This window comes from Ascaphus truei, chromosome 7 (assembly GCF_040206685.1).
Source record: "Ascaphus truei isolate aAscTru1 chromosome 7, aAscTru1.hap1, whole genome shotgun sequence".
Taxonomy (NCBI): domain Eukaryota; kingdom Metazoa; phylum Chordata; class Amphibia; order Anura; family Ascaphidae; genus Ascaphus; species Ascaphus truei.
This window is the reverse complement of record NC_134489.1, coordinates 39862919-39872918: the sequence shown is the minus strand read 5'-3', so window position 1 is coordinate 39872918 and position 10000 is coordinate 39862919. Positions and strand designations below refer to the sequence as shown.

General features: G+C 49.8%; 1 protein-coding gene across 10 annotated transcripts in view; it reads right to left on the bottom strand.

Annotated features, from left to right (window-relative positions):
• ARHGEF2 (Rho/Rac guanine nucleotide exchange factor 2) overlaps nt 1-10000 on the bottom strand; it is a 160555-nt gene that overhangs the window by 47736 nt on the left and 102819 nt on the right. The window lies entirely within an intron of this gene.

Here is a 10000-nt window from a genome sequence, read left to right as displayed (position 1 = left end):
GGGCCCCCAAGACACCTACCTACTGTGCCTAGGGGGTCATCTGGCACTGTACACACAGACACACACAGAAGCGCACACTCACACACAGACACACAGAAGCGCACACTCACACACAGACACACAGAAGCGCACCCTCACACACAGACACACAGAAGCGCACCCTCACACACAGACACACAGAAGCGCACACACACACACAGACACACAGAAGCGCACCCTCACACACAGACACACAGAAGCGCACACACACACAGACACACAGAAGCGCACCCTCACACACAGACACACAGAAGCGCACCCTCACACACAGACACACAGAAGCGCACACACACACACAGACACACAGAAGCGCACCCTCACATACAGACACACAGAAGCGCACCCTCACACACAGACACACAGAAGCGCACCCTCACACACAGACACACAGAAGCGCACACACACACAGACACACAGAAGCGCACCCTCACACACAGACAAAGACAGAAGCGCACACACACACAGACACACAGAAGCGCACTCACACACAGACACACAGAAGCGCACCCTCACACACAGACACACAGAAGCGCACCCTCACACAGACACACAGAAGCGTACACACACACACAGACACACAGAAGCGCACCCTCACACACAGACACACAGAAGCGCACCCTCACACACAGACACACAGAAGCGCACCCTCACACAGACACACAGAAGCGTACACACACACACAGACACACAGAAGCGCACACTCACACACAGACACACAGAAGCGTACACACAAACAGACAAAGACAGAAGAGCACACACACACAGAAGCGCACACTCACACACAGACACACAGAAGCGCACACTCACACAGACACACAGAAGCGTACACACACAAACAGACACAGACAGAAGCGCACACTCACACACAGACACACAGAAGCGCACTGTACACACAGACACACAGAAGCGCACCCTCACACACAGACAAAGACAGAAGCGCACACTCACACACAGACACACAGAAGCGCACCCTCACACACAGACACACAGAAGCGCACACTCACACACAGACACACAGAAGCGCACACTCACACACAGACACACAGAAGCGCACACTCACACAGACACACAGAAGCGTACACACACACACACAGACACACAGAAGCGCACACTCACACACAGACACACAGAAACGCACTCACACAAAGTGACACATTCATAAGTATAAAAATTATATATTTATGATCAGAGACGTTATGGTGTGACCCGACCTGTCCCAGACTAACACTCAGCTCTCACTCACTGGCAGACTGTGACCCAACCTGTCCCAGACTAACACTCAGCTCTCACTCACTGACAGACTGTGACCCAACCTGTCCCAGACTAACACTCAGCTCTCACTCACTGGCAGACTGTGACCCAACCTGTCCCAGACTAACACTCAGCTCTCACTCACTGGCAGAGTGTGACCCGACCTGTCCCAGACTAACACTCAGCTCTCACTCACTGGCAGTGTGACCCAACCTGTCCCAGACTAACACTCAGCTCTCACTCACTGGCAGAGTGTGACCCGACCTGTCCCAGACTAACACTCAGCTCTCACTCACTGGCAGACTGTGACCCAACCTGTCCCAGACTAACACTCAGCTCTCACTCACTGGCAGACTGTGACCCAACCTGTCCCAGACTAACACTCAGCTCTCACTCACTGGCAGAGTGTGACCCGACCTGTCCCAGACTAACACTCAGCTCTCACTCACTGGCAGTGTGACCCAACCTGTCCCAGACTAACACTCAGCTCTCACTCACTGGCAGAGTGTGACCCGACCTGTCCCAGACTAACACTCAGCTCTCACTCACTGGCAGTGTGACCCGACCTGTCCCACACTAACACTCAGCTCTCACTCACTGGCAGAGTGTGACCTGACCTGTCCCAGACTAACACTCAGCTCTCACTCACTGGCAGTGTGACCCGACCTGTCCCACACTAACACTCAGCTCTCACTCACTGGCAGAGTGTGACCCGACCTGCCCCAGACTAACACTCAGCTCTCACTCACTGGCAGACTGTGACCCGACCTGTCCCAGACTAACACTCAGCTCTCACTCACTGGCACACTGTGACCCGACCTGTCCCAGACTAACACTCAGCTCTCACTCACTGGCAGACTGTGACCCGACCTGCCCCGGACTAACACTCAGCTCTCACTCACTGGCAGACTGTGACCCGACCTGTCCCAGACTAACACTCAGCTCTCACTCACTGGCAGAGTGTGACCTGACCTGTCCCAGACTAACACTCAGCTCTCACTCACTGGCAGACTGTGACCCTGACCTGTCCCAGACTAACACTCAGCTCTCACTCACTGGCAGACTGTGACCCTGACCTGTCCCAGACTAACACTCAGCTCTCACTCACTGGCAGACTGTGACCCCGACCTGTCCCAGACTAACACTCAGCTCTCACTCACTGGCAGAGTGTGACCTGACCTGTCCCAGACTAACACTCAGCTCTCACTCACTGGCAGACTGTGACCCCAACCTGTCCCAGACTAACACTCAGCTCTCACTCACTGGCAGAGTGTGACCCTGACCTGTCTCACACTAACACTCAGCTCTCACTCATTGGCAGAGTGTGACCCTGACCTGTCCCAGACTAACACTCAGCACTCACTCACTGGCAGTGTGACCCTGGCCTGTCCCAGACTAACCCTAAACTCTCACTCAATGGCAGTGTGACCCTGACCTGTCCCAGACACACTCAGCTCTCACTCACTGGCAGAGTGGTACCCCGACCTGTCCCAGACACACTCAGCTCTCACTCACTGGCAGAGTCTGACTCTGACCGGTCCCAGATTAATCCTCAGCTCTCACTCACTGGCACAGTGTGACGCTGACCGGTCCCAGATTAACCCTCAGCTCTCACTCACTGGCAGACTGTGACCCCAACCTGTCCCAGACTAACACTCAGCTCTCACTCACTGGCAGTGTGACCCCGACCTGTCCCAGACTAACCCTCAGCTCTCACTCACTGGCAGACTGTGACCCCGACCTGTCCCAGACTAACCCTCAGCTCTCACTCACTGGCAGAGTGTGAGTACTCAGTGATGGGTACGTGTGTTTTGCTTATTCGCCAGCAGCTGCTCGGGAGACAGGTGTTGTGGCCGGCGACACAAGGAATCCATTAAGCGCGCCCGTGCGCAGCTGTTCAGAAGTGACACACAATACAGGTGGGAGCAGCTGCGGGATTTGGGGCTGGAGCTGGGAAAGGAGATATAGGGGTATGGGGGAAGGAGATATAGGGGTATGGGGGAAAGGAGATATAGGGGTATGGGGAAGGAGATATAGGGGTATGGGGGAAGGAGATATAGGGGTATGGGGGAAGGAGATATAGGGGTATGGGGGAAAGGAGATATAGGGGTATGGGGGAAGGAGATATAGGGGTATGGGGGAAAGGAGATATAGGGGTATGGGGGAAGGAGATATAGGGGTATGGGGGAAGGAGATATAGGGGTATGGGGAAAGGAGATATAGGGGTATGGGGGAAAGGAGATATAGGGGTATGGGGGAAGGAGATATAGGGGTATGGGGGAAGGAGATATAGGGGTATGGGGGAAAGGAGATATAGGGGTATGGGGAAAGGAGATATAGGGGTATGGGGGAAAGGAGATATAGGGGTATGGGGGAAGGAGATATAGGGGTATGGGGGAAGGAGATATAGGGGTATGGGGGAAGGAGATATAGGGGTATGGGGGAAAGGAGATATAGGGGTATGGGGGAAGGAGATATAGGGGTATGGGGGAAGGAGATATAGGGGTATGGGGGAAGGAGATATAGGGGTATGGGGGAAGGAGATATAGGGGTATGGGGGAAGGAGATATAGGGGTATGGGGGAAGGAGATATAGGGGTATGGGGGAAGGAGATATAGGGGTATGGGGGAAGGAGATATAGGGGTATGGGGGAAGGAGATATAGGGGTATGGGGGAAGGAGATATAGGGGTATGGGGGAAGGAGATATAGGGGTATGGGGGAAGGAGATATAGGGGTATGGGGGAAGGAGATATAGGGGTATGGGGGAAGGAGATATAGGGGTATGGGGGAAGGCGATATAGGGGTATGGGGGAAGGCGATATAGGGGTATGGGGGAAGGAGATATAGGGGTATGGGGGAAGGAGATATAGGGGTATGGGGGAAGGAGATATAGGGGTATGGGGGAAGGAGATATAGGGGTATGGGGAAAGGAGATATAGGGGTATGGGGGAAGGCGATATAGGGGTATGGGGGAAGGAGATATAGGGGTATGGGGGAAGGAGATATAGGGGTATGGGGGAAGGAGATATAGGGGTATGGGGGAAGGCGATATAGGGGTATGGGGGAAGGAGATATAGGGGTATGGGGGAAGGAGATATAGGGGTATGGGGGAAGGAGATATAGGGGTATGGGGGAAGGAGATATAGGGGTATGGGGGAAGGAGATATAGGGGTATGGGGGAAGGAGATATAGGGGTATGGGGAAAGGAGATATAGGGGTATGGGGGAAGGCGATATAGGGGTATGGGGGAAGGAGATATAGGGGTATGGGGGAAGGAGATATAGGGGTATGGGGGAAGGAGATATAGGGGTATGGGGGAAGGAGGTATAGGGGTATGGGGGAAGGAACCTTGGGGACCAGGGTGATGCCGGCGTTTCTGCGCATGCGCTCAAAGCAAAGTGTATACCGAGTGCCAACTCCAGTCCTCAAGGGCCACCAACAGGTCAGGTTTTCAGGCTATCCCTGCTTCAGCACAGGTAGCTGACTGAGCCACTGATCGAGTCACCTGTGCTGAAGCAGGGACACCCTGATAACCTGACCTGTTGGTGGCCCTTGAGGACTGGAGTTGGCCGCCCCTGAATTACGTCATGCTCAAAGGGCTTGTTTTTTTCGGGTTTGAACGCGTCCTGCGTACCCATGGAGCTCGGGACGCGATCTGACCAGTGAGATAACGGAGGAGGATCCCTCCGCTTCCGTTTCCTGCAAAATGGCTGCCGGGGTCACATGACCGCACGGTGCACTCGGGCACCGCGACCCCTCCGGCACTCAACTGGTTGTGAATGTGTGAAGCTCTGTGGGTCCCGTTGGGAGAGAGAGCGCGATATAAATAAAGTTATTATTATTTCGGAGGAGCCACAAAAAATATTTTACCATCAATATATTTACAAAATATAACTACAAATAGTGGGATTATTAAGGGAGTTTGTGATCAGGAAGAAACGGCATATAACTGTATATAACAGTATATAGCTGTATATAATGATATACAATGGAAGATAGCTGTATATAATGGTATATTACTGTATATAGCTGTATATACGGTATATAGCTGTATATACTGATATATAATGGTATATAGCTATATATAATTGTATACAGCTGTATATAATGATAGATAGCTGTATACAATGGTATATTACTGTATATAATGGTATATAGCTGTACAGTATATACGGTATATAATGGTATATAACGGTATATAGCTGTATATAATGGTAGATATCCGTATATAATGGTAGATAGCTGTATATAACAGTATATAGCTGGATATGATGGTATATAATATGGTATATAACTGTATATAATGGTATATAGCTATATATAATTGTATACAGCTGTATATAATGATAGACAGCTGTATACAATGGTATATTACTGTATATAATGGTATATAGCTGTACAGTATATACGGTATATAATGGTATATAACGGTATATAGCTGTATATAATGGTAGATATCCGTATATAATGGTAGATAGCTGTATATAACAGTATATAGCTGGATATGATGGTATATAATATGGTATATAACTGTATATAATGGTATATAATGGTATATAGCTGCATGTAGCGGTATATTTCACTCGCGGATTGTTTATATCTCCGTACCATGGCTACGGCCAATGACCCAATACTGGCACACAGAAATACGGAGTACAGACGGGACGGTGAAAGAGCTCTCACACCGCCAGGGACCGTCCTGTTGGAAGCAGCATGGGGTGTGGGGGATGGTGACTCCCAGCTCTACACGCATGGCAATTACGTGTGCCAGGAAACACGCTCATTAAACTCTGCTGGCAGTGGGGAACTTCGGCCTGCTTTAACCCTTCACGACCCTGCCCAACGCCTCTGACATTTAACCTCTTAGCTGCCAGGGATGCCGGCTATGTTTATTAGGATTAAGTGGTATCTGACTGTATGTGACATGTCCAGCCACTATTCCCTATCCCGTAGTGCAGGGGGTGGGCAACTTCAGTCCCCAAGGGCCCCCAACAGGTCAGGTTTGAAGGATATCCCTGCTTCAGCACAGTCCTCAGGGGTCTCCAAGTGGTCAGGTTTTGATATCCCTGCTTCAGCACAGGTGGCTGAATTTGACCCTGCTTCAGCACAGGTGGCTCAAATCAGTGGCTCAGTTGTTGGCTGGCCAACTCCAGTCCTCAAGGGCCACCAGCAGACCCCCAAGGCCGCCCTTGCCACAGAGCTTACAATCCAAGGACCTGCAGGTAGGGCCTCTACCTTGGCGTGGCTGCAGCTGGAAACGTTTTGCCCAAAGGAATTAAATAAATGACCCATAATTATGAGAAGCAAAAAATATATTAATGAACTAAATAATTTGCAGTGCGGGAAGCAGCATTGGGGTTTCTTTGGTGCCAGAGACAGGGGGAGGTAAAGGGATATTACTATAGGGTCATTCACAGGTTTAAAGAAGCTCCACTTACATGGCAATATACTGTATGTACATGTATGTATGTATGTATGTATGTGTCTTTATTTATATAGCGCCGTTCATGTACATAGCGCTTCCCAGCAGTAATACACGTGACAATCATATAAATAACAGGTCATGGGAATAAGCGCTTCAGACATAAAGGTAACATTTAGGAAAAGGAGTCCCTGCTCTGAAGAGCTTACAGTCTAATTGGTTGGTAGGAGGAATGTACAGAGACAGTAGGCGTGTGTTCTGGTAAGTGCGCCTGCAGGGGCCACGGTCAGTGTATGAGGTGTAATGTTATCAGCCACGGAGGTACTCGTATGCTGCGTTAAGGAGGTGTGTTTTAAGATATAGATATATATGCCCGCACCACAAAACTCTGTTTGGTTCATGGGTCTTGTAAGTGGTTTACTGCCTACAAAGTGATGGTGTGTGCCCGGACTTTAAAGGAATCGTACAGCCCGTGAGTAACGGTGCCGGCTTGGACTGAAGCAGGAGAGCCCGGTTCAAATCCTGGTGTCCGTTCCACGAGACCCTGACTGTCACTTTATTTCCCTCTGACACCGACAATGTACACTTTCAAAGAGGCAGCCCAAGCGGCATTTAAAAAAAATATTTTTTCCTTTTAATATATGCAGCCTTTGATTACCTTAACTGAAAATTAATTATCTAAGCTGCCGATCGATTGGTTCTCCCGTGATCTATCAACAACGATCCCGCTTCCCAGGGTTCACTAAATGGCTGCCTTTCAGTTTCAATCAATCCTTCAGTCAGTGTAACTCAGCAGCTACAATTGTTACAGTTTGCAGCTCAAACTGCTGGGAACATTAGCAACAAATTATCACAAACAGGTAAGTGTTACAGAGATCTTGCACTGCTGGGGATGTGGGCTAAACCCTGCTATAGACATCAAATGATGCTCAGTATATTAAAACGCATTAAAAATGGCAATAAGAGTTTAATTGAATTTTTTAAATAAGTATTATCTAATACTACAGAATTGATTTATTAGAAAACACACACACACACGTAGGATATGGCTGGGATTGCCCATTCTAGCACGTCACAGGGACTGTGCCTGTACATCTCTGCGTACCACACGTTACTGGCTCCCAATGCAAGAATAGCATTATAAGAAATATAATGATTAAACATTGAGGGGAAAGCACTTTAAGTTTTTATTAGAAACCTCCACGCTCTAATAAGAGACAGACTTTCTGCACTTAGAGACACTTCGATTGTAAGCTCTTCCGTGTAGTGACTACTCTCAATGCTTTTGTTTCTGCCATTTAAGATCATATTCTCCTGCGCTGCCCTGCTTTTCCCTCTATGTACAGCACTGCGCATATGGCCAGTGCGCTATAAATAAAACCGCCTATCGTTCTATTCTTTGTGCTTGCAAAAAAACAAACAAGTCGTGGTCTGTGCATCAGAAGTATACTTGCACCACGGTACGTGTACACTGCATACGAGACATGCACACAGAGCGGTGATACAGCGAGCAGTCGTACAGTATGTACAAATAACGTATGCTAATGATGATAGGAGGATGGGATGTATCAGACACATCTTTGGAACGGTTTCACGTGAAACAGACGGAAACTGAACAACATGTCCCAAAGGAGCCTGTCGGGAGAGCGAAACAGACCCCCCTCCATCAAACAGCAGGGGGGGGGGGTGTTCTCTAGTTTCGTAGAGAGGGGCTGATGGAGTCTGCGACGTGTTAATCCAGACAGACCCTAACCCAGGGCTCCGGCTGTCACGCGGGCAGATCTGACTCTACTGGGTCTCAATTTTCAGACCGGCTCCTGCAGCATGTAACATCGTTCCCCTTCTATCCCGCTCCTGCAAGGGACATTAACACCTTGAGTGCCGGTGAGGCCTGCAAGGCAAGGGGTTAAGGGGCTTTCTAGCCCATCCCTGATCATTGCCACACTGCTGCATTCCCGACTTTGCAGGTATTAAACATGCTGATCCTCATGAATACGGACGGACGGACGGACCTTGGTGGGTTCAATAAGCCTCAGGCAAATAGATTTCAAACAAATTCCTCTCGCTCAAACAAATCATTCTCTTTCCTGAAGCTTTTGAAAAGCACAGAATACACCCAAGGTGTTTATATTGTTGCTACCATGATCTCTAGGCAAAGAAGGGTCGGGGGGCCGGGTTTGTCCTTTCTTCCAGGTAGTAACAGAGGAGGGAGAGGGAGGAGGGGGTACGGTACCTCTTATTGGACCAACAAGTAGTTGGTACGTTGCAGGCTTCCCAACCTCTCAGGGTCCTTCATCAGGTCCTACTCCTACCCCGAGAGGTTGGAAAGCCTGTAACATATCAACTACTTGTTGGTCCAATAAGAGGTACCGCACCCCCTCCTCCCTCCCCCTGCTGTGTGGCTGCCATGATCTGCATGTGTTTGATGTAACGGGGAGTTTGCCCGTAGGAAGATAGAAGTGCGAGATGGCACACTCTCTCACCAGGTGCTGACCCGTAGCCAGGTGGGACAAGGACGCGATGCTCGTATAAACATGGCCCAGCACCACGGAGATCAGAGGCATTAGCACCGTCTGGCCGCAATCTACTGAACAGGAGTGCCGAGTACCCACCGGGCTTTCCGTTCTGCACGTAACCCAAATGTTGCTGTGTGCGCTCTGAATCTGCAGGGTGATTGTGGGGTAAAGGCGGCTGTTATACTGTCAGTGTGCTCGGTGATGGGCAGAATCTGGGGGCATGTAAACACGGCGTGATGTGTAACTGATGGGAGCGAGCCCGGGAGAGCAGTGCAGATGTTTAAACCCTCTGCTCTCACACGGGTCAGTGTTCCTGTGTGTGCGCATAATTAGGAAGTATTTCTTTCTTTCACTGACCCCTGTACACGCACACACACTGACCCCTGTACACACACACACACACACACACACTGACCCCTGTATACACAAACACCTGTACACACACATACACACACACTAACCCTGAACACACACGCTGACCCCTACACACACACACGTACACATTGACCCCTCTATACACAAATACACTTGCCTCTAGACACATACACACACACACGCACTTACGACTGTACACACACAATGACAGCTCTATACACAGACACACTGCCCCCTACACACATACACACACTTACCCAAGTACACACACACTGACCTGGTACACACCCTCTTTACACAAACACACTGACACCCTACATACATATATACACACAAATAGACACCCCTGTACACACACACTGACCCCCTACAAACACACACACACACGCACTGACC